The sequence below is a fragment of the Solanum pennellii genome, chromosome 4, assembly GCF_001406875.1.
Source record: "Solanum pennellii chromosome 4, SPENNV200".
NCBI lineage: Eukaryota > Viridiplantae > Streptophyta > Magnoliopsida > Solanales > Solanaceae > Solanum > Solanum pennellii.
In genome coordinates, this window is record NC_028640.1 from 49,554,590 (window position 1) to 49,561,366 (window position 6,777).

Genomic DNA, 6,777 nt, shown 5'->3' on the forward strand with positions numbered 1-6,777 from the left:
TATTAAATATTAATTTATCGATTAAATAATATTTCTATAAAATAATATTATTTCATGATTCCGCCTATATTAATTTAGAAAGCCTTGAAAATTAAATCTATCTACAGTTCACTTCAATTGTAATAAACCAAGTAAAAATAGGATAAACAATAAATACGGATCATACATCAATTTGTCGAATTTGACGTTACATTTGCAATAGTTATCTGGAATAGTAAATAAGAACCAAATTTGAAACATATGGAATTTGAAAGATGCTAATTTATATTTAAAAATATTATTCTTATACATCCCACCTAATACGTCCTCCCAAGTGCTTGATGTTTAAACACCTTAAATCGGTTGATAGGTAGATCCCATGTCAAAAAAAGTCAAGGCACGCTCGTGGCATAAGAGAATCATACCTATGACCATATCGTCCCATGCCTTAGTCTCTACCCTCATTGGAGCTGCATAGAAATTGGCTTGTCCGGCTCTACCCTGTTCATCTGTCCTACTGCCTGACCTGCCTCTTCAAGGACTACCCTGAATAACTTGTCCACTATGATGGTTCTGATCCTAACCTCGACCCCTAGAAATAGGTGTTTTTGGTGGAGCTAGTGGAGCTTCATGTTTAGTAGGAGCAATCCACCTACTCACGGGACAATCTTTGGAACAGGGGTAAAGCTCCTCACACTCAAAGAAACTGGAGATGATCTATAACACTTTGAATTCGAAAAAGGGAATAACATGTTTTCATATGTTGTAGGTGCCACCGACGGAGGCCACCCATAACCCATGGATGGGAACAGGGATCGTATGTGTGGTCCATGGATTGGCCACTTCAACACCTCTCAGAATTTCTAGAAAAGGCACGACCAATGGCAAGACCTGCGGACCATTAGGACTACGGTCCGTGGTCTAGGGTCCCTGAATTATGACCCCTTCACCTAGCCTTAGATATCGAATTACGAACTGAGAGGACGATCGTAATTCGACCTAAGGTGTGTCGGTCAAGTCCGTCGATGGGTCAGTCGATGTTTAGTTCAAGGGTAGTTGGGTATTTTTCTAATTATTTTATCCCTAAATTTTATCGTTTTGGTCAGTTTTAGCCTAGAATTCTAGTCAGAACCTACCTAAAACCTTTATTCTCCAAAATGACAAAAAATTAAAATGAAAAGGTGCCAGTTTTTCCTTAAGAACAAGCCGGAGATTTTTTCCAGTTTTAGCACTAAAATTTAAAGTATTTCTCCCTGAATTTTGTCACCAGATATGTGAGATTTCACTAGTGGGTTCCTTTCATCTACTAAGACGTTAGAATTAGTCAGATTCTTGATTCGCTATATCTTGCTTAAACTTGGGGTTTCTAAACCTAAGATATTGGTTGTCATTTAGTTGTTGTAGCATTCTTAATAAAATTATCATGTTTTAGTGAAATTGTTACTTAGTTCCTTGCATAAAACTCAGAACCCTAGTGGTGAAAATTCTCTTAGTTCATGAACTACACTTGCTAGGTCACTTAAAAAGATATGCATGCTCCAGTTTCGAATGTTTCTTTTTCAGTACTCAAAAGTTGCATTCTCAAATTCGCATGTTAGAATATTGAGCTATCCATTATTTTAGTTATGTTGTGTCATTTACATATTTAGTTGGGAGTAGGCTTAGCACCGATTTGGACTAGGGTTTAGCGTACCCTAATAGTCCCAGAACTACGTGCCTCCATAGGTTTATAAGTCCCCTCTGTGAGCATCAGATTTAGTAATCACGTTAGTCATGCCTTTATACCCATGGGAAGGTATATTGGGTCCTCTCGATGGGTGTATACATAGGATTCCACCATTTACCTCACGTGGTTTTATGTCGGTTAATAATAGCATCTGCAGTTAGATTCTAGTGAATTCGACTATGTTTTTTCAGTTTATACCTCTGTATTTAGTCTCAGCATGCTTGTTCATGATTTGTACTTGGTCATTGCATTTTAGCTTAGTTTTCAGTTATATATTTTAGTATCTATGTTTCTATTCAAATTATATTATTACTCAGTTAAATATATGTTCAGCTATATTTGACATATCCTACATGATCAGTACATTCCAAGTACTGACGCATACTCTGTGTACATCCTTTCATGATGTAGGTTCATGTATTCAATATCCATATCATGTATAGATCAATTTCGATTCGTATTCAGCAACTTAGTGGTGAGTCCTCATACTTCGAGGACAATAGACATATTTTTCATATTCAGTCTTTCATTTCAGTTTTTCACATTTTCTAGAGTTAGCTGGGGGCATGTCCCATTACCTTTAGTTAGTAGAGGCTTTATTAGATTCAGCTTTAGCTTCTGAGTGATTGTTTAGTATCACTAAACTCGTAGAATTTTATTTATATATTCAGATCAGATTGAGTATTCCCTCTATAAGTTACTTCATGTTTTAGCTTCCGTATAGTATCTCTTTATTTAGTTGTTTTAGTATGCTCATGATATGCTAGCAACGGGATTAGCTTGGGGTCACTCGTGATCCTAGGTCCCGTGTTATGTCAAGGGGTTAGCCTCGGGGCCTGAAAAACTTGGTATAATAGCATTAAGTTTAAGAGTCCTACGATATCTAAAAGATGCACTTAGTAGAGTCACATTCATGGGTGTGAAGTGCACAACATCTAATGAGAGGGAGGCCACAAAGTGTTTTAGGAAAAACTTCACTTTCTTTGTTAATCTTATCGTGCGCGGGTATGATCCAACTTCTCTTTTCTAATCCGTCAATATGTGTTTCACATCATGCCTGCTTGTAGAGCTAACACACGGAATGCTAATGCACGCAATGCTAATGCAGTTTCTCCAGTCCCGAACCATGAGATTACGAATGTAGAATTTTGGAATGCGATCCAACTCTTGACTTAGAGTATAACCAACCAGAATCATCAGCAGACCCCAGTTCCTTCTAAGACTAATAATGTTGGACAACTGCAGTTAGGATTTGATAATTTGTTCCTACAAAAATATTCTAATAAAAATTATCCATTTGATCCCACTTGTAACTTATTTTTATTATATGTGTGAATTGAAATTCAATTTGTAGCTATAAAAGATAAATAACAATAATATAAAATTATTAAAATTAAGTGAGTCATGACCCAACTTGAATTTTTAACCCATATAAATTCAACAAATTTGAGCCTCAAGTAAATTTAAGTGGATCATGACCTAATTCAATTTCTACTTCAACCCATTTTAATATCCTCCATTTTAACTTAATCCGACCATTTGACCCCTTAATTAAAATTTTACTATAGATACAGTAATACATGGCAGTCGTTTTGTTGGGAAGCCTATAGGGCCTTGTGGCAGATTGGTTTTGCCACTCTTTGGCTTAAAATAAAAAATATTGGAAGTGCCACAAACAAAATGATAGTCATTTGAAATGTCTTAATATATAATATTATATATTAAATTGAAAATGATATTTGACTTGTACTGTAGCAATCAATATTTTACAAATTTAAAGACATTGATCAGCATAGATAAAATAGCATTAGCCAAAGGTGTCTTATGTATCAAAGGTTGAATGTTCAAGATTTTTTTTTAAAAAAAAATAAAAAATCATATAAGTTGCACATATGGGGTACTAAGTCCATTTGCAATAATTAAGTAGCAAAATATTTTTTTCCAAATTTTTAATGTATAAAAATCATCTCGAGTAACATAAAATTAAAAACAAAATATTTTTACTACTTACATAATTGAACCAATAGGATATCTCTCAATTCATCAAACCATTAGAAGATGGTTTTTACCAACGTGGGCCTACTAAAATGAACATTGTGTACCATTAAAATTTTCTATATTTTTCCTTCTATATTCAAGCTTGTAAAAAAAAGTAAATTGCTTTTTCATTGGGAGTAGTATGAGCGATAACGTCCACATATGATTCCATCACGAGAACTGCAATTCATGAATGTACCATCACTATACATTACTCTTGGCCTAAACATCTCAAAACTGAAAGCATACAAATTTTGCCTATAGAATAATAATTTCATAGACAATTTTGTACTTAAAACTTTTTAAGAGTTATATTCATTTCATTATTCAATATTCGGTTCTGCGATACATTTTTTTGCAATAACCATACTAATGTATTGCCTTATTTATAAATGGTCTAACCCATTGATGGTCATCCTAAAATTTGCACGATATTTCATTTAGATATCTTAACTGGGAGAAGTTTATTATATGCACTTAATATAGGATCTCGCAGTACCACTTTAATATTTTTCGCTTACATGACATAATGAGTGTGACACACTCCGTGAAAGGATCATTTAGTTAATTTTTAATTTATTTATTTTTATCTTATTTTCCATTTTCAGCCACCATTTTGATCAAATTAAATTTCATCCATTGTGAAAGAAGGTTTTTTTTTTTTACAAAAACAACAGAAAATATTTTTAAAATTGAAGAAAAAATTCATTCGTAAAATTCTTTCATTGAAAATTTAATATTTACGACAAAGAGAATTTAAGAAAGATTAAGCTAGTGTTTGCCATAGATTCCAAATATTATTGACAAACATTATTTGGGTGAAAATTTATGTGAAATTTCACTATGTGTTTGGTCATAGTATTTGGGAAACATATTTCACTTTTTTAGAAAAATGTGATTTATATCCATAAGTTTTAAAAACTATCAAAATATACCGTAAATTTGCATTACAAGTCAATTGAATATTCGTTGCAATAAATAACAAGTTGTGTCCATGACACTAGAGCAATTTGGTAGTTTGGAGTGAGTGCAACAAACATTATTTCATATATTGTGAAGTATACAAAGCACATGACTTTGTTATCCTTAGCCGATTGATCATCATTTTTATTAACAACCATAACATCACTTTTATATTATCTGAATATTTCATCACTACTTTGTTGTTCACGTGAAGAATTATGTAATACGATGCAAGAACTACCATAGAGCGTGTTTTGTAAGAGATACAAATTTTGTGTAAAATTTCAATTTTTAAAAGATCTCAAATAATGATATGGACAAACACTATTCGCAAAATATTTCTCCAAATATTATTTGGAAAATCTATTGCCAAATGGATAAAAACTTATTTCAATAGTTTGTGGGGAGTTAATTTAATGAAGCGCAACATCCAGGTGTGGATCGGGATAATTGTTGAGTCAATCTCATATTTTTGATCAACTTTTGCAATTCAAATACTACAAGTAATTGTTAAAAAGGATTAGTAACTAGAGTTGAAAATAAAAGATTTTGTGGTTGGCAAATTGGTAAGATTTGCAACCATTTTGACATTGCTATATTTACCTATGTCATTAGTGACATAGGCATGATTTTATCCTTCTACAAATAGAGAATTCTTGCTCATTGGTAGAACACACCAAGTTAGAGATAAAAAAAAATCATTTTGAGAGAAAAATGAGGTATACCATAAACTATACAAGAAAAATAGTCTGTGAATGAAAAATAAAGTGTGAGCGATATTGTAGTTAGGTAGAAACCAAAAGAGTATTGTTCCTTTTGAGTGTGTAGTAGTCACTTTGAGTATTGTATTCGTGACTATACGGTGTAAAATTCCTTACTATAGTGATATCAGATGCTCCTCTTGGCCTCTTGTTTTTTTCCTTATTTATAAGGGTTTTCACGTAAAATTCTTGCTATTGTTATTTTTCCATTTTATTTTTATTACTTAACCATATATATTTTTGTGCTTATCCGCGATTTCCCAACAAAAATTTCTGCAGAAACGAACAAGAAATTGGAGAAAGCCAAGCGAGGGAGCCAAGGGTTATTTTGCAGACCCCAAAACAGAAATTCAACTAAAAAAAGGGATTTGTTTGTTTGGGGTTTTTTGAGAAGGTGACAGGGGATTGGGAGGTAGTGTATTTGGAGAAGACGATCGGCAGGAGTGGAGAAGACTATCAGGGATGTTTGGAGAAGACGATGAGGGGTGGGGCTATAGAGAAGCCCTGTAAGGGTGGGGTGTGTAATTGGCTTAAATTTTTATTTTACTTTTATTTGATGAAAAATATCAAATGTCATTAATTCATTGGTCTGTTTTTTAATTTTATTCAATATTAATTATTTGAAATTTATTTTTGACATAGATGATAAATATCGTTGTTTAATTTGTAACTTTACAAGTTGTTGGTGAGGAGTTATCAATCGGTTAAGCCTTTATAAAGGAATATGATAGGACGAACTAACTAGTTCTACTAAAGGTAATCGTACCATAATTTAGTGTTGTCATTGTTTGATTGGTCAAGACTCAAGAGTATCACTTCTCCTTTCATGTCAACACGTATTGAGCTTTAACTATTCTTCTTTATGCATATTTACCCCTTTAGCATGTTAATTTTTCTAAGATATTTGATCTTTATTTGGCCAAACAAGCTAAAGCTAGAGAATGAATCAAATCCCTCAAAGCTCATTGCTTGCAGACAAAGAAATAGTTCTCAGTTAAGCTTTGTCCCATTGACTAAAATCCGTTAATATTTTAATTTTTTTCTTTTGTTACCGGTAAAACTTTTGTTCTCCACTTTGAATCTGTTATAACCATGTAAAACCTTTTATTTATATCTTTTATTATGATTATGTTAACAACTGAAACTCCATATATTGCAAAATCTTACATTACAACTAACATGTCATCTAAGTTATTCGGTCATTTTATAATTGTAGACCTTACAACTAATTAATAAGTCATGTTGGGTAATGTGTGAATGGATAAAGTAAAGATTGGTGAATTAAAAATGTGAAAGTGTTGCAAGTATGAA